Below are 20,028 nucleotides of genomic sequence, written 5' to 3' on the forward strand. Positions count from 1 at the left end.
GCGTTTTTTTTTCCTTAAAAACTATGGCAGATTTGAATATCAAGTAATTTTTCGTCATAATTAAATCACGTCATGTAACGTCTAACCTGCCGCTAATGACGACGATTTTGTTATACAGACGGCAATGAAAGACATAGGAAAGGAAGTGTGCAATGATCTGAATGAAAAGATTATAATTCAAAATTGTGTTTGTGTCTCCCTTTGTGTTCTTTCCTCGTGTTGCTGGTTTTGCTTTTCACCTTAAGAGCCAATCTGCCAGAAAACCATGCAAAACCGTCCGAATGCCACTTTGGCCAAATGAGTTCATATTTGGCACATCGGTGCACCTTATTGATATAAATAACCACACATAAATTTTTTGGAAAATATTGAACCAATTTGTATTTTTCTAGGCGCCATCTTTTAACATATGAAATTGCTCGAAAACGACAAAAATAAGCCTTTTTTGGCATATTTCGCTGGTTTAAATAAAAAAAATATGGGAACATTTACAATTTTTTGATAGTTGTTCCTAGTAATAAATTACATTAAGTGTAAGAATGCATAGAAATAACAATGCTGTCTTTTAAGTGTATGTATAATCTAACCGTTTCAATATGTCACTTTTAGCCTCATGTCAAAAATTGCTGATTTTGGTCATCTTTCAGAGCCTAAATCCAAGATCATATTATTATTGTAAAATAACATATTATCTACTTGCAAAGTATAACTATATATACCCTTTTAAAAAAATATTGAGCTCGGCAAATAATGTTGGTGTCTAGTATATGCCACAACAAAATGGGGTAGCCTGCATATTCAAATTTTGTCAATTTTGCCGTCTCATTTGTAACATCTGACATATGATAGGATCTGGACTTATAAATACGTATAACAACAAATGGAAAAGAATAATTAATGTTTCATTTAATACATTAAGAAAATAATCATACATAAATACAAATTATTCATTATAAATCTATAGGCTCCAAGGAGCCGATATAGCTTGCATTGACCATGTTGACAAATTGTGCACTTAAGGTAGCACAATACAAAGATTTTATAACTCCAACTCCCAAGTTTTAAAATACTGTAACTTTCTTAATAATGCTTGAAAAATTATAAAAGTGGTAGTTTTGGATAGCTAACAGATTACTCTTTCAAATTAATTCAATGTTAGTATTATGCAACAATTATGTAACCAATTATAAAGTTAGCTGTGTCTAAAATATTTTTCACCACATTTCCACTTTCAAATGAAATTAGCTTCTGAATAGGTATCCCGAGAGGGTTGATTTTATTATATGTTGTTCCTATGGCCATTATCTACAAAAAGGTGTCTCAGATTTCAGATAGAAGGTATAGGACAAATTTTACACCTAATTAAACATTATCTTCTTTTATTTGTTAGGATGTTTACACTAATTAGAGATTTATGAGAGAATGGAATACCATAGAGACAATCTGAGACACCCTTTTGAAGCCCATGATGTGTTGATTAAGACTTCGTCAAAATTTTCTGTATAGTTAAAGAGATGTTAGAGCTAAATTCATTCAAGTGAACTTACCCAGATTTTGCCACTAATTACATAATAATTGATGACATAATGATTGCATTATAAAAATATTGCATTCATTTAAAAGATTAATCCTTTATCTATCTGTGTATACCTTTTTTTATTATTTTCTATGCATTTATAAGAAAGTCAAAGGTTAGTGATTGGAAGTAAACAAATCTTTGTATTGTGCTACCTTAAAAACGACAAAAAAACCCATATTCAAAAAACAAAAAAATAAAATAAAAGAAGTTAAAGACTTCAGAAAAAGTTCAGACTGTAAAAGACATTTCTTCAGACCATTTTTGCAATTTATTCTTATAATATATTGATATAGCTGTCGGGTAATAGCAAAAAAGGTAAAATTTGTAAAGCAGTAGGTCCGGTAAGGACCGATTTTGGTCTCAAATTTCAGGTTCATCTGTCGAAAGATTTTGACTACTTTTTAAACGCTTAAGTGTCTAATTCATTTGAATCAATAAGTTTATGTGAAAGATTTTAAATTATTAAGTCATTAAAAACGATACGATTTAAGCTCAAACATGAAAAATATACCAAATATACCGAAAAATGTCACTTTTCAGATGTTTTTTGTCAAAAATGAAAGTGGACGCATCCGTGTTCATCCACAACCTCTATGTATGTTTTGTAATATCATCTAATACAACTTACATTTCAATATTAAGGATGAACACGAATGCGGCCACTTTCGCTTTACATGGAAACCGTTTAAAATTTAACTAAAATGCTACAATTGTAAAGATTTCAGTAATTTAGCATGACGTAATGGTGCTAGTACCCGATACATGTGCATTGTATTGTCAAAAACAGCCCATATTTATGTAGCAAAAGCATTCTATTGTCCAATAAATAACTAAAATTTTACATTGTAAAACTGCTATATTTTGGGGCCGAACAGGGGTCTTACTGGACCTACTCCTTTACACATTTCAGGGACAATAGCTCATAGATATTATGTCGAATCATTCAGAAAAATTTTGGGTACTTGATCTTGTCATGTTGATATTTTATATATAATATATGTATGACACTTGTTCTAAAGTTATTAAAATATTGGTTTAAAAGAGAAAACTTTAAACCATGGTAAACAGTTACAATATAGAGATGATTTCTACAGACACTAAGAGATAGAAATTGTTTTATGAGCCTTTGACCATAGTATTCTAACAAGGTAACATTTGCCAGGTACCTATATCTATGGTGCTGCAATGTGATCAATACAAACATGAAAATCATAAATGCATCTATAAAAAATCCCACAACTAGACGAAAAACAAATAACCTAGTCTATATAAACTAGTGCGAAATTTATAAAGAGATTTGAATGAAATTGGATAGCTGTTAAAATTGCTGTACCTATGAGGCTCTCCTGGGAAAAACAATTAAAATAAGTCACATGAATTTTTAAATTTAAATATACATGTAGCTGAATGTGGGTTTCTTATACTCGAACGGCAAGGTTTTACTATAAAACAAGTGTACATTAACCTTCTTGTAAAAGAAAAACCATAACATTAAAATCTCCATAAATGATAAACTTCTATTTTTTGAGACATCATCCCATGGATTATTTAACTGATGTTTTAAAGTTGGAAAATTTATATTGCTTGTTTGGTTGGTTAAAGTTGTTTCTGTCATAAGTATGATCAGTCTCTCAATCTGATGTTGACTGCTGTTCAGTTGTTGATGAGAGAAAGGTTAGCAGAAAGCCTAGATCTGAAAACCACAAAAATACATACATAAATCAGGCTGTTAATTTTCATATTTTTCATTTTCTTATTTTGGGGCCTTTTATGGGTGAATATACATATAATGCAATATGGGTCTTGCTCATTGTTGAAGGCCATAAGGCGTATGAACACCTATAGCTTTACTTCAATGTCATTTGTTCTCATTGACAATCATACCACATTTTTGTTATTTCATATATACCACTGACAGGAAATAAAATTGACAATTTTTACTTTAAGTCCCAAATTGCAACATCTAACATTTGTCTAATACATCTAATACATCTTTATACATTGTTAGATTTAGCATATTAATATAAAGAACCCAAACAATGTATTTATTTCAATTTGTTCTACTCCTAAATATGCATGAACCATTTGACATAGGACATTAGCAACCAACAACCAATCAATTAATCAAACAGGTGAAATATCTTCAAAAGTACCAATGAAAATCTCCCCCTTTTATATTCATTGTTATTTGAAAAGGAATGTATGAACAGTTCATTAGTCATTGTTAGCTGTTGAATGGAAATAGAAGCTGCCCATCATTGTACTACAAATTACATAAGTAAAGTAAAGTTAACAAAGATCTGTTCAATAAGACTGATCGATTTGCAATTCTAAAGATCCTTTCTGTCTCTTTATTCTGTATTACGATTTTTTTTTTGTGTACCTGGCTTTTAAACCATGTGCACTATTTGACACGAACTATAAGTTAAACAAGCGTTATGGTAGAAATAGAAGTAGAACATCCTCAGACCAAATTATATTTTAATATTATCATTACTAAACCACTCAATGTTGACCAAATGGTTCATAATCAAATTCACGTTCAAATGTATATTAAATATATCGTTAGAATTCTATATTTGCTTCTAATTCTGAATTAAAAATAATCTGATTTGATCGAAAATGCAATCAACTATAATAGATTGATTACCTGTGGACAAACTATGCAGTTCAAGTCGGGGATAAATATTATTTTTGAAATTTAAAAACTGTTTCAACGTTTTGGAAAAGAAGCCTTTAAATGATAATCAAAAACAAAAATATGCAAAATACTTCTAGAAGAAAAATAATTACATTTGTGTAGGTGTAATTGGTAATAAGATTTGGTTATTTATACTTTTTCCTGGGGGTTGTGGTGGGGATATTAAGTTTTATTTTTAGACTTAACGTTTTCTAGACATCAGTTTGAATTTTCCACATTTCATAGACATTGTAGTAACTTACATCGATTAAACCCCGCCGCATGTTTGTGCCTTTTCCAAGTGAGGAGCCTCTGGTCTGCTTTTATTAATTTGAGTTGATATATATGTTTTGGAGTTTAGTTTGACCACCATTTTCACTGATCTATTACAAAATTTTATTTAAGGGCCAGTAGAGGACCACCTCTCGCTGCGTTGGAGACACATTGACCATTAGTTTATTTAAAGACCTATTTGTATTTCTGTTGATCTAGTTTTTTTAAATAAGAGAATTCAATTTAATATATGTATTACCACATACAATTTGCTGTCTTATCTGTTGATGTGACAGTCGCTTTGATACTTTTTTTTAATTTTGGATGTATCAATGATATCAATAATTCTAAGTTCATCTTATTTTGTTGAACAATTTCTTTAAGTTGAAAATTCAAATTGATAGTGTTCAAATTTATTCTAAGAATAAGGATTCTTGTTCAAAATTTTAGAAAGAAAGTATTGGTAAGGCTTTCCAATTGGATGATTGGTCTTCAGTATCAGTGAAATTTTTATCCAAATGCTATTCATGTATTTATTGTATTAGTTGTTTTTTTTAAATTTCCCTAGGTATTCTTTATACATTTCTGTTACTGATGCAACATTATTCATATTTGATAGAATTAATGATTTAACAAGAGTTATCTTACGAAAAACAGTTAACTTTCTTTATTCCAATCTTTAGATTTAGATAATTATATACCAAATACTTGATAAAATGTTTTTACCAGAAATATTACAGATTCTTTTCTGATAAAAACTTAAACACAAGTACATGTTTTCATAGACATACGTAAAATTTTCAAAGTGATGAAACAGATATGTAAAAACAAAAATATTAGGTTTAAAAGGACTGAAATAAAAAATTAAAAAAAAAGAAAGCTTTAGTTGTGTATTCATTCTCTACCGACAGTTTTAGTCTACAAAGTATGTACATTTTAAATTTTCCGTTTCGAATGTTTAAATGTTACCCCATTATGTTCGCGTTGGTATCAGGCATACCTATACAATGAATTACCATTGTTCGAACTCACAATGTAACACGGACACATTTGATAGTAATACAGGATTTAATTTTGAGATATCATCGTAAAGTAACGTGAATTGTAACTTACAATCTCATATTGTATTCAGATTCCTCGTCGTAAGTAGTTTCTCTTTCAGCAACTAAAATTTCAAGTTTTCTGACATTTTCTTATTTAACAATATATGAAAACAAAAAACTTAGCTGTATTATATATTTAGATATGTTTCATTGTTAACCTAATAATGTGTATATTGAACCTTTTCCTGTGTGTTGGTTTAACTTGGCTAATGAACGGACTTATAAGGAAATATAAAACAGCAAATATGTATGTATTAACCATCTTCCGGCCGTCACACTAAAATTGTTCTAACAGAGTTTACATTGTTTTGTTTTGATTTCCAATTTCGTAAATCGGAAACAAACAATTAATCAGCTTTGTGAACGCTTATATGATAATTTCATATTTGTTATTTAAATCCCCATATGTTTTGCTTGTTTTTTTTTCAGTTTGGGTAGAAATGTGACAAATACAATTACCTTCGTTTGTTCAAATCTAACAATGACACCATTACAATTACCTTCGTTTGTTCAAATCTAACAATGATACAAATTTGAAATCCTCAGAGTGACAAATCAAGATATACCTGTGGTCCGAGACCACAATTATTTAATAATGCATTTCTTTTAGAGCATAAATGAAAAAAAAAACACCTGCGCTTCCTCAAGGAAATTTTACAGTGTGTTGTACTACTTTTGTGACAAATTATATTAAAATTATAGAAAACTTCATCGGCTCGAACTCAAAATAAGGACATTTTTTTTGTTTAGGGCGTCTTGAAATCTTTCGAAAGCTTCCGAAGTGCTAATTTTTAACCTTTTTCAGCTGGACCAAATCACTACTTTCCTTTAAAATTCTGGACCCAATTTTTTTACAGTGTAATTTCACCCCCTACTTGAATTTGAGGCATTAAACATGGAGAAATAAATTTGGAAGGGGTATAAAAACTAATGGCAAGTAACCCACTGTCAACACTAGGGACTATATTCGTGAACAACGAAAATCAAGGGACGACAATTGTGGTCTCGGAAATAATAGGAAAGAAAGAGTTGACTAATCTTAAAAAAAATTGGTATGACTAAAGCTGGTAAAATATAAATACCGCCAAGATATTGGAGTAAATTGTTTATCGCGGAGTGACAATTCATATTAGTTGTACATTCAACATTGTATATTGAAAGATACCTATCATCAACATTCTTCACTTTGACTTTCAAAATAAATACGAACCAAAGAGAAAATATTCAAAGCGCACTTTAGTGCGTATTGAGTTGTATCCCTATACGAAATCTGATATTTTACAATGACTTGACAATTAAACAGGTATGCATTAAAAAAATTCAAGTCCATATATGTAAATATATATCAATAAACATGTATATATATATATATATATATATATATATTTGAAATAACTAATTGTACGTATATAACAGGTTGATTTAAAATAAATTAACATTTCCAAAAATCTACGAATATTAATCAATCATGAAAATGTCATTTTATAGTATCAATAATCAGTAAACATGTGCATTTAAATTGATCCACTCGTAAATGCTCTTATAAGCTGTTTGTTTCCAGGTCTGTTATCTATATGACATTAACTTTAGTTTAACTTATCAGGTTTTCTCGGTTTAAAGGATTTATAATTATCTCTCAAAACAAATGACGTGGTTTTTTTAATATTTTTTTTAGGTGTGACGCGAACAGCTCTATAAACTTTCATCAACTAATTTAGTAACAGTTACACTTATTTATTATGGCAGGTGAGTTTGTACATATTTATTATAACTGTACACGTCAAACAACACTTGTAAAGACAATATTCGGCTAACTTTATTTTAGGAAAATTATCTTATATCTTTATTTGATTATTATAAAAAAAACAAGAAGAACATATAACTTTGTTAATACACACTATCAAAAAGACACAATGACTAAGAAAAAACGACTATGTCCACCAACAGTATATTCCAAATTTATCCTACCTGACACAAGGAAATAATGTATGTGTATCATATCTATTGTAGGTAAAATACAATCACAAATTTGGACCATTTATCCGCATTGCCTCCTTATTTGAACGTCATAAGTAAGATTTTAAGCAGCACTAGTTTTAATCAATTCCTTGAAAAATCTCACTTAAAAGTGAATTACTGGGTTACAACACATCAATAATATATCTGCAAATTAAATATAAGGTAAATATAAAAAAAACAGGTTTGTCTTTGCTTTTGTCCGTTTAGAGTCACATCTGAAATCTCGGCCAGACAATTTACACAGTTCTAGGTGTACAAAATTTGAACTCAAAACAACTTACCCAGTATTTCAATGGTCGAATTGTGACTCTAAGAATGATAATCGTACTCGATCTTTTATGAATGAATCCCCGCAGGTTGATTATACCTAATATAAATTATTAAGACCGGGTTTAATTTGAAGCTGTGATAAGAGACAATAAAGAAAAAAATAAATCCCTACATGAATGACTATACAATAATTCAAGCCTTGCTTTACCTTACGGACCAGATGCTCGAAGTGGTATTTTTCTAATTAAATAAATTTGGAAATAAAGTGTTTCTGAAAATGTCATTTTTTTAATTTTTCTGCATAAACTGCAATTTGTCATGCTTTCTCTAAATCTCAAATAAAACATATTTGTCACCGTGCTGGATTCTATGATAAAAGCAATTTATATCCCCTTTGTAACCTCAACGTTAGCGCTAAAAAGTACGACGTTTCTGGCAGACTTTTTCGACGTTATCGCTGCAAATTACTGGCGACATGTTTCCGATGTATAAATATTGCTTGTAAAGAGCTACCTATAAATAGGTAATATTGTTTTCGGAAATAAAATCATGTACATCAAAAATACATCTCTGTCTTTGTGTTCTAAGCGAGAAATATCTCAAGAAAAGTGACAACGGACTGTTGATAATTTTTACGGCTTTCAAAATTAAAGGCTCGGCAATTTAGAACTTGACATTCAGGTACATGTACTGTAATGTATGTATTAATTTATACCATATGTTGACCTCTAGATGTTTTTTTTTTTTTTTTTTTTTTTTAATGGGCTGCTGCTTCATTACAATACTCCTTTAAATCCTCTGTTCACGTTTTAATCACTTTTTAGAATTTCACATTAATTAATAAAATTAAACTTTTATTCGGGTCAATGATAACAATTGAATAAAATCGAGAGGCTCCTAAACAGTTTTAAAATTCCGCAGTTTTTATAGCTGACTATGCGGTAAGGGCTTTTCTCATTGTTGAAGACCGTACGGTGACCTATTATAATAGTTGATAATTTCTGTGTCATGTTTGTCTCTTGTGGAGAGTTGTCTCATTGGCGATTATACCACATCTTCTTTTTGTTGTTGTCAGAAAACAAAACAAAATCTTAGAAAGGAGAATCTTCAATATGCTAAAGGATGCTTTTGTCCAGACAGAGAAACTATACCATAATTATTTCAATTTTGATTTGGCAAACACGATTCAATTAACAGCGAGAGAACTGGACATGTTACCTATGCATAATTTCATTGGTAAATTATAATTAAATCCGGTCCTTATTGTTAATTAGACATTTTAAGTGTACAATTCTTGCCAAATTTCTATAAAACTGATGTCGTATGGACACGTTCGAAAATCAGTGCATATCAGCTATCGTTTAAAAGAGTTATGCCGTTCGGAAATATTAATTATATTGGAAATTGCACTGTATTTGCTGTCATTCCGTAAATTCTCTAATATATTTGTTAAAGAAATAAAAGAACAAAAAAAAAAAAACAGCTGTACTTCGAGTGCATGATACGCTCGTCGTCTTATGAAAAAAACCATAATACATGTTTTTAAAACAACACGGGAGATGTACAGGTAGTCATGCTAAGTATATCCTGACTCATTCCGTATTCTTGCTCAAAGGAAGTTTGTATATCACAACATGTGTCTATGATACCAAATTGTAGCTCAATAAAAATTCACTGAGAACTCAAAAATGAATTAAAGAATCAACACGAAAAAATATACAGATCTTAAGAATAATTTAACCAACAAGTATTTGAATTTTTTTATGCAATAATTTTCTAAAGTTTCTGAGATACGGCGCGACATGTGAAAACCCCTCTTTTTTCATAAACTCCAAAAATAACATTTGAATCAACCTCAGAAAGTATACAGATCTTCAGATTCATATAACTAAGAAGGGTGTAAAGCGTTAACCAAAAATCCTAAATCGTTTTTGAGATACAGTGCGGACGACTGTGAAAATACACCCCTGTTTTGGTTATTAAAAAAGTTCACCAAATAGAATACAGATTGTTTGACCATCATGAAAAAAACAACCATGACATTAGGATATTATGCTGTACCATGTTTATGACGGACAGACGGAAGCCGGACATTTGTATACCATAATACGTCTCGTCAAAATTTGTGCATGCAATATTTGCCACTGGACGTTAAGCAAACAACAATCAATCAGTTTATGGGACATAGTCTTGGTACTAAGCTGGCATTTAAGGTAGCGCCTTCCTCATATCAAAAATGATAACCGCCATACATTATTTTAGAAACACCAAAAGGGTCAATCATCTTGAGATTTCTAACTATACGATATTTTGTTGAAGATCTCACATATACAGTAATGTGTTTTATTTCTTATGGTTTTATTAAACTGTTATCCTGTTAGAATCAAATGCACTAATATTAATGGTGAAGAAATAAGATGCGGGAGAAACAAAAAATGGGGCATCGAAAAATCCACATTACGTTTCTAATTACGGAAAATTACACTCATTATGTGACGTTTTGAGGGAATTCAAACGCTTAACGTCGCGCCAAGAGTTAACTCCCTTGAAACTGTATCGGATGCCCTTAAAACACAAACTAAATAATTCCCCTCCTTTGAAAGTTTGTGTGGAACATTTTTCCAAATGACTTACTTTTAAAAAATCATGTTATCTAACAGAGTAGTACATTTAACCATATTAACCGTTCACAATAATCGCAAAACTGTCATATATAGTCAAAGGTGTAAAGAACCTTATTATAATTACAATAATCAAAGTGCATAATTCTTAGTACGTTTTAATATGTTTCAATATGTTATTAAGATTATCTGCAATTATGTTTTACATTTAATGTATTTTTGCATACAGACCCTAGAGTAAAACAGCCTATCATTACAGATTGTAAGGACGCTTTGAGAACAATCTATCACGTGCTTATAAGCATAATTCGTCTCAAACTTAACCTAACCATGTCTGATCTTTAAATTTGAGTTAGCTAATTTTTGTTCTTTCCTCAGCTGGATTTAAACCGTTGCTTCTGTGACATCGTGGTAATACCGTCTGCATCGTGTCCATCACAGATGTGATATCAAAAGAATGAAACTGATATCACAGCATAATATAATATTGTTTGTGCTCAATCCCTTCTCATTTTAAAGCAGTCATTCATTAGTTGTTCCATAGATGTTTCAATCTGCATCCAATTTACCTAAAAATCGCTATCTTTGAAATTGTGTTCATTCTTTTTTTTACAATTATTAAGCTGCATGTACCTGCATTTGACACAATGTTTGATAAAAATTTATATGTTAGGTCAATTTGTTTTTTTCTTTTTAAGTCTTCATTATTATACATTAACAGTGTATGTTACTTGAGATGGTTTCATATGTCTCTGATGGTACAATTTAGACTTTAAAAAACCTTTCATTATAAAAAAATTATTCATACCCCATGGCTTTGTTTTATGATACGATTTTTTAAAAATTTCACCCAGTACACATATTCGGTCTGGTAGCGCTTCGTTACGGAACCTTCCAGTCTCAATGCGTAATGGAAGAATCCCACATCTCAATTGGGAAAGAGCCGATCGTTCTTGTTTTGATGTAATATACTTTTCAAGTTCATAATTTTCTTCGAAGGTCACAAATGTTCGTAGTTTTGGTGATAAAGCAGATTTATATTTCCTTTCACTCTCAGTATAACATAAAAAAAAATCTTTAGCTTCTTGTTTGTTCACTATTTGATGTGTTTCATAAAGGTTACTTAAATCAAGTTTATTAAAGATGTCCATTTGATTAAGATGTGGCCGTGTAATATTCCATATACAATGAAAATGTTAACGTTATAAACTAATATATTTACAGCCTGACACTTCAATCAGTAGCAATACAAGGCAAATTGTAATTGACCGAATTAAGAGACGTTTTAAAAATACTTATTACCACGCGAAAAATGACTGATCGCATCATATAACGTAAATTTAAATTTTGAAGTTCATTTTTTTTGGTGTTTTAAAAGGAAATATTTCATATCAATTTTTACAATGTCATATGACCCATCCATATTTCATGTTCGTCAATGTAATTTCACATTATATCAATTACAGACAAATGTCACAAGAAAGAAATTACAAATGAAGAGTTAAATAGTTATTGAAATCTTTGTTTGCACATTATCGATGACATTTGTTATTTTCTACATGTTACAATATGTAGGCTTGTATGTTTTTAAGTGACAGTAAAAAGAGTATTAAGGAAAACCTTCTGCCTCGTCGTTTTTATTATGTCATTATATTGCCTTTATGGTGCTCATTACAAGTTATCAGAACTCATCAACGAAACCATGCTTATATTTAATACTCAAGATGTGCGTTTCGTCTACATAGACCTCCTAAGTAGCGCTCAAATCAAATTAGTTTGAAGACAAAAATCATTAATGACATTAAAACCAAGTCATAAACGAAGTAGAAGACAACTGCAAACAAAACTTTCAACTTCATGACAAAATTTTCAATTTCTCAGCACTAACACACCCTCTGCTTCATCGTTTGGCGTTTGCACATATCAGTTAATAGGTTAATCTCGTCCATTTTAACACTTTACCATATTAAAGGAGTTGAACTTCTTTCATAAAAACTGCGCGAACAGAGTTGTGAGGAATATTGATTATAATTGACAAACTACATAGATTTCACGATCACCATCATCAATTGATCGACCGATGCATATGTCGGTGTCTTAACTCGCAAGCGACATGTTTTTGCGGTCTCATATCTTCAGATTCATATTGTACCAATATAGTGGTGTGATCTGTAATTTTACCGATGGTGTCCAATGCCCGATTGTGACATTTTGAGCAAGTATTGATTTGCATGGGCGGTGATACTTACATAGCAGGAGACGCTTACCGTGTCGCCGCACCCGGTATCGTTCTTTTTGGAAGTCATGCGATTCTATCAGTCTTTGCTTGTTCCCTGCTTTCGAGTCTTCTTAATCGGTATATGAGATGTTAAGTGTTTTATGGATAATAATTTGTATTAACCCAACAATGCACTTACAAATTTAACAAAATAAGAACAGACTTTCTCTATGAATACTTGGAATCAGAAAAAAATCCAGCAGAAAGACGATTCTCAGTATTGTACTTTGTTAATCTTATGAAAGTTAAGATTTGACATTTTTAAGTTTTATGGTGATTTATATATTTTTGTCCATTTAAAGAGAATTATTAATATATTGTATTGTTAATGCTGTAAAGTGATATTTTGTTTTCTTATATGATCACGCCATCAGTATCACATACCCGTCCTTGTTAAATGTGCAACGAGGTTGTTTTTTTGTTATTTAATGACGCACTTGATAAATGTTTCGATCAAAATTTAGAACCTTGGCACAGCTGACATATTTTCAAATTCGGTTTAAAATGTAAATCCTATTAAATTACATCTTTGTGAAAGAAATAGTTAGCTAACATAACCTTCTCAAATTCAGAATTTTGCGGGGTATAACAAAATCACACTTATTTGCAAGTCATGCTCTGTTTATGCATTATACCCCCCCCCCCAAAAAAAAAATCAAAAAAAAAATCAAAAAAAATAATCGCAGTCTTAAGATTGACTATGTCTTTTCGAGGGGTAATAATCTGCTCTATCACTCTCTCAGATATTTGTTATTTAATTTATTATACTGAATGTTCTGTTATTGCTGTCTATTCAATTTCAAATTCAAAGAAATAGCTGTGACGTCTTGTGAAAAATCAATACCAATCATCCGTATTTATTAAACGCGCACACTCGATCAAGCGTCTCCGTGAAGGGTAATAGAGTTTTTGCCATGGGATAGAGTTTATTGTCTTCTTGCTATCAACCAATCAAAATCTGAAATTTTGACATGAAGTATAATAAAACACAATATCTAACCGTACTTAGAAAAGAAACATAATAACTAAATACATGAATGTTTGATCTATAAATACCGAAACACGTCGTATAGCATGCGAATTTTCAATCGGCAAAACAGTCATATTCGGAAATATGTCACGTTCGGTACTTAGCAGACAGACGATGTAGATGGTAAACCACAATCTAAGACGTGGTTTAAACGTCGTAAGTTAGTTTAGACACAGACACATCGTATAGATCAACCAATTTGTGATGGTGTCCATATAATTTACGGAGTGTCATTTTTAAGCTTTCCTCCTCATAACTTTGTTGGAGCAGTTTCTGCGTAAGGTGCACACTCCTGTATATGAAGTCCGTATAGTGTGAACATGCACGAGCATAACGTATCAATTGAGATATGTAAACACCATACGACGGAGCAGAGGGTATGTTACTGCTGAGAAATGGGAAATTAATAATTGGGAAGTTGAAATCATCCCGTTTGTCATAGACTTTAGTGTGAAGTCGTCCATCTGTGTCAATATTGAGGAAAAGATCAATGTATGAAGCAGTCCTTCTAGTATCAATAGTATCCTCAATTTCAAGTTTATTGACATATATGAGATGCAAGTTCTGACTGAAATATGAGTTAGGACATCATTGCTATATCTGAATGTAAAATTAAAAAATATTCGCAAGGTGCTTTTTCTTTTTCTTTTTTTGAAGGTTCTGGATGAATTCTGCTTCATACGAGTAGAAAAACAAACCATCCAGAAGGGGTGCACAATAAGTACCCATTTGAATACCGACTGTCTGTTGAAATATCAATCAAAGAACTTGAAATTGGTTATATGATTTGAATGTATATTCACTTGAAGATTTCTTGCTTTGTGCAATACACTGTCATGACTGTGCTGTTGCACAATACTTAGTAAATCTGTTTTCAGGCTATATACAAAGAATTAGCAAAATAAATTGTGACCTCCAACTTTTCTTTGGAAAATTAACATTTTCTTAAATCTTAAGGTCAAACAATTGACCCCTAAAATTATCCCCCCCCCTTATTCGATAAAAATAACATTTGAAGAAATTATTACACTGAAACACAAGTTATTGCCTGAAAATTAAAAGAACGCTTGTTTTAGACCCTTTTTGGCCCCTAATTCCTGAACAGTTTGGACAACTCCCCCCCCAAAATGAATCCCAACTTTCTACTTGTGGTATTGAACCGTGTGGTACAATTTCAGAGCAACCACAATACTTATACACAAGTTATTGTCCTGAAACTATAAAAATGCTTGTTTTGGGCCCCTTTTGGGCCCCTTATTCCTAAACGGTTGGGACCATCACCCCCAAAAACAATCCCAACCTTTTTTTGTGGTATGGAACCTTTTGATTAAATTTCATAGAGATCCATACGCATAAACTAAAATTATTGTTCGGAAACCAAATGTCTTCGGACAATACGACCCCAATTTTTTTTTTGTGGTCGTATAAAAATGACTATAGCACAATATCACAATGGCGGGATGTATAGATACCGATCAACGCCAAACGATTATTACTAAAATTGACTACACGTTTTATTTCAATCAACTGTAAAGGACTGCATATTTATTTATAGCAGCTCAAAAACAGGGTCAAGGGAGGGATGGCAGACATGAGATCCATTAAAACTGAGGGAAAATAGAAACGAAAAAAGTACATATAAATAAAAAGATGTGGTATGAGTGCCAATGAGACAACCCTCTTTCCAAGTCACAATGTATAAAAAGTTAACAATTATAGGTCAGAGTACGGTCTTCAACAAGTAGCCTTGGCTCCAACGAAAAGCAAATAAAAGGGCCCCAAAATGACTAGTGTAAAACAATTCAAACAGGAAAACCTACGGTTTAATCTATATAAATAAACGAGAAACGAAAAAAAATACCTATGAACCACACCAACTCACGACAACCACTGAACAACAGGCTCCTGATTATCTATAACACCTCAGAAAACTTCACTCAATATATTATATAAACAAATGTTTTAAAGATGATTGGCATGTAATCTTAAAATTTACCCAAACTATGTTTTAATAAAAGAACGTGTTTCTCAGACAATGTAAATCATGCATGTTAAAAAGAGAGTATTGGAAAGTTTAAACTGCGAGATTAAACACACTTGGATAGTTGTCTCATCGGCAATCGTACCTCATCTCTTACTATACATTTTGGATAAATGAATTTTTAAGACTGCAAGTTTTTGGTTTTTTTTTGTTGGTTTGATTGGGTTTTGTGTGTGTGGGGGGGGGGGGGGGGGGGTAGGAGATATTATGCTTATACAAAGCATGAATTGCAAATAATTGGGATTTTGTTATACCCCTTACTATTCTGAATCTGAGAAACATTTAACAAAATTGCAACATAATAGAACTCCGGATTTCCATTTTAAATTGAATGTGAAAATATGTCAGCTGTGCAAACGTTCTAAATTTTGAAACACGTACTGCGATGTACATTTACCAAGGACAAGTATATGATACTGATGTCGTGATTAATTATACGTAAACATAATATCATTTTACAGCATTAACAACACGATATATTTATAGTTCTCTTTAAATGGGCAAAAATACATGAATCACCATAAAACTTAACAATGTCAAATCATTAACTTTCTTATTATGTAACATTTGTAAGTGCATTGATAGGGTAGTTGCAATTATTATCCATTGTGAAAGGAGAGATATGCGATCTGTCGTGCAAAATGCAAGACAGTTTTAATTGAATTGCCCTCTTGTTTGAAATCATACTCTATAAGCTATTAATTTGTGAAACTCCTTTCTTTCGTGCTGTTTTTTTTTTGTGTTTTTTTTTAACATAAGGATGCGTATTTAAAACTAATAATTCAGCACAAGTTTTAGGTATAGTTTGGACATAAAAGTTTTTTTTAATTTCAGTCAAAATAGTAGAATTGAACATATATTGCAATGGGGATATATGAGAGAGAGAGAGAGAGAGAGAGAGAGAGAGAGAGAGAGAGAGAGAGAGAGAGAGAGAGAGAGAGAGAGAGAGAGAGAGAGAGAGAGAGAGAGAGAGAGAGAGAGAGAGAGAGAGAGAGAGATTTGGTCCTCAATGCTTTTCAATTTCGTACTTTATTTGGCTTTTCAAACATTTTTTGATTCGAGCGTCACTGATGAGTCTTTTGTAAATGTTCCAGACCATATGAGTATTTGGACCGTACGCATAGTTCAAGCATCATTGTAAATATAACGGAATTTGATGAGACTGCCTGTACAAAGTCAGGAATATGAAAGCTCTTGTCCATCCGTTTTTGATGTGTTTTGTCATTTGATTTTGTTATGTGATTGTGGACTTTTCGATTGGATTTTCCTCTGAGTAACAGTATTTTTGCGATTTTACTTTTGAATTATGAATAACTTTAACGGTACCAATTGGGCTCACCAGATTACGACAAATTACGTCTCTTCAGTGAATCTCGAGGCCAAAGTTATTGAAAGTCTTACCTACCGAATTAGACTATTTACCCCTATTTGTCAAATTGTTTTTGTTGTTTTGTTGCGACTTTCATAGAAATGAGAGGTTTAGCTAGCTTTAAAACCAGGTTCAATCCACCATTTTCTACATTAGAAAATGCCTGTTGTTATGATATTGTAATTATTATGTTTATTTATGTTGGCCTAATTTGTGTTGTATGGCCTGATAGTTGTTTACCAAATAATCTTATAACTGTGCAGTTTAGGAATCACTGGAACAATCACAGAATAATTGGAACTTTCTAGAATGATCCTTATAAAAGATGCGTAATTTAAACTTCTACGTTATTCCAGAAACTTCCGTTGTAACTTTCCAGGATTTTCCACAATGTTCCATTATAGAGTGTTCTAGAATTTTCCATGACAACACTATATATACAGACACTAAAGTTAAACTCTCATAATTAAACTTGGACATATACATTGATAGACATTAGTATTCACAGCATTTGGATTGACACTTTTATTCTACAAACAACATCATACTGGATTGTGACATTAGTAGTGAACGTAATATTCAAATTGGATTCCGAAAGATTTCCGGATACAGATAAAGATAACTGATTGGACTCATATTTTGACAGTAAAGTTAATAATAATATTTGTGTAATATCTTTTGTAAACTTTTGTATATTAAATATTGTTAAATTTTATTATTGATTTGTGTCTTTTGTTGGCTACAATTTAAAGGCGATTTCTGGCCGTAACAGAAATTGGGGGCTCGTCCGGGAGACTGAATTATCTTATTCAAAATTTGTTTAGTAATTTTTATTATAGCTAGCCAACAAAATTCTACAAAATGGCATTTGATGCCGGTAAATTTTTGAAAACGCCTGACCTGGAGGGTTTCATAATTTAAAGAAAGAGGAATTAGTGTTGCTTGCTAAACATCTGAAATTAGATTTTAAAGTATCTATGAGAAAACAAATTATAAAAAATTTGGTTTTAGACAAATTAGTTGACGCCGAAATTTTAGGTGAAGAAGCTCTTGAACTTAAGGTCGAAAATGTTGACGCCTTTAAATTAAAACAGCTTGAATTAGAACATGAACTCAAATTAAAAGAACATGAATTTAAATTAAAACAAGCAGAACTGGAAATGAAGGAAAGGTTGGAAATAGAGAAAAAAGAAAAAGAAGATGAATTTAAATTAAAAGAACTTGAAATGAGAGAAAGGCTAGAGATGGAAAAACTGAAAATTGAAATGGTCAAAGAAGAAAGCAACTCTAGAGTCCAGTCGAAATCAGATTATTTTGATGCAGCAAAAAATATACGTTTGGTTCCCAGATTTTGTGAAAAAACAGTCGATAAATATTTTCCACAGTTTGAGAAAATTGCTCATAATTTGAATTGGCCAAAGCCATATTGGACTACAATGCTACAAAGTGTTTTTGAGGGTAAGGCCGCTGAAATATACTCCGCACTTCCATCAGAAAAAAGTTCCGATTATGACACGGTGAAACAAGAAGTTTTGAAAGCTTATGAGCTAGTACCAGAAGCATATAGACAGAAATTTAGATCTTATAAAAAGTTTGATTCGCAAACCTATGTGGAATTTGCTCGGGAAAAAGAAGATTTATTTGATAAATGGCTTACTTCAAAGAAAACAAAAAACAATTTTGATAACCTAAGACAATTGATGTTATTAGAAGAGTTCAAACAATGTGTTCATTTAGACTTAAAAACACACTTAGACGACAAAACTGTTGGGACAATACATGATGCAGCTGTTATTTCAGATAATTATACCCTTTCACATAAAAGAAGTTTCAAGGGTCAAAATGTTAATACTTCAAGTGGAAATTACAAAAATCAAAGCACTGAGCGTACTGATAGCAAGCCTGTTGCACAGAATAAGAGTCAGTCCAGTTTTAATATGTCTAGTCCAAAATTTGATACTTTTGAGAAGAAGTCACTGATTTGTGCTTATTGTAAGAAGAATGGTCACCTGATGGCTGATTGTTTTAGACTCCAGAAGAAGAATGAACGAGATAATAAGCCGAAGTCCAGTGCGTGTACGACACCTTATATTACCAGTACGTTGGAATGTCCTGCGAGTCAGGCTTTTAAGTCCAGTTTTTGTGATTACATGGAGGAATATAAACCCTTTATGTCTGATGGGTTTATTTCTATTTTAGATGATACCACTCTTCAGCCTATTAAGATTTTACGGGACACTGGAGCTTCTCAGTCTTTATTGTTAGAAGGTGTGTTACCTTTGTCCGAGAAGACTTCTGTTGGTGCCTCCGTTTTGTTACAAGGTGTAGAGTTGGGTTTTATAGATGTTCCTCTTCATCGTATTTATCTGAAGTCAGATTTGATAACTGGACCAGTTATTGTGGGTGTTCGTCCTAATCTCCCTGTTGAGGGTGTTACATTATTGCTAGGAAATGATCTAGCTAGGAACAAAGTGGTTGCAGAACCAATTATTACCAGTGAACCGGTGGTGGATGTTAAATCACCTGAAGATGATGCTGAATTGTATCCAGCTTGTGTTGTTACTAGGGCGATGGCTAGAAAACAACAAGATGAGGATTTGCAAGAAAACCAGTTTGATTACATGGACCTTTCTGACACTTTCCTAACAGACATTGAAGGTCCTTGTAGCTCAGCAAAGGCCATAATAAGATCACCTAGTGTTAACAAGAATGTTATTATGCCATGGCCAGACGTAAACAGCCATTCATTAGACCGAACGAATTTA

The 20,028-nt window shown here is 31.8% G+C and overlaps 1 long non-coding RNA gene across 1 annotated transcript; it reads right to left on the bottom strand.

The window, feature by feature from the left end:
* Positions 1–881: 881 nt before the first annotated feature.
* LOC143052671 (uncharacterized) lies at positions 882–5,707 on the bottom strand. The gene is made up of 2 exons (XR_012971201.1): positions 5,646–5,707; positions 882–3,272 (listed from the first exon to the last, which is right to left on the bottom strand). It is a non-coding gene; the product is annotated as an uncharacterized LOC143052671 (long non-coding RNA).
* Between the last annotated feature and the right edge of the window lie 14,321 nt (positions 5,708–20,028).

The sequence above is a fragment of the Mytilus galloprovincialis genome, chromosome 11 (genome assembly GCF_965363235.1).
Source record: "Mytilus galloprovincialis chromosome 11, xbMytGall1.hap1.1, whole genome shotgun sequence".
Lineage (NCBI taxonomy): Eukaryota > Metazoa > Mollusca > Bivalvia > Mytilida > Mytilidae > Mytilus > Mytilus galloprovincialis.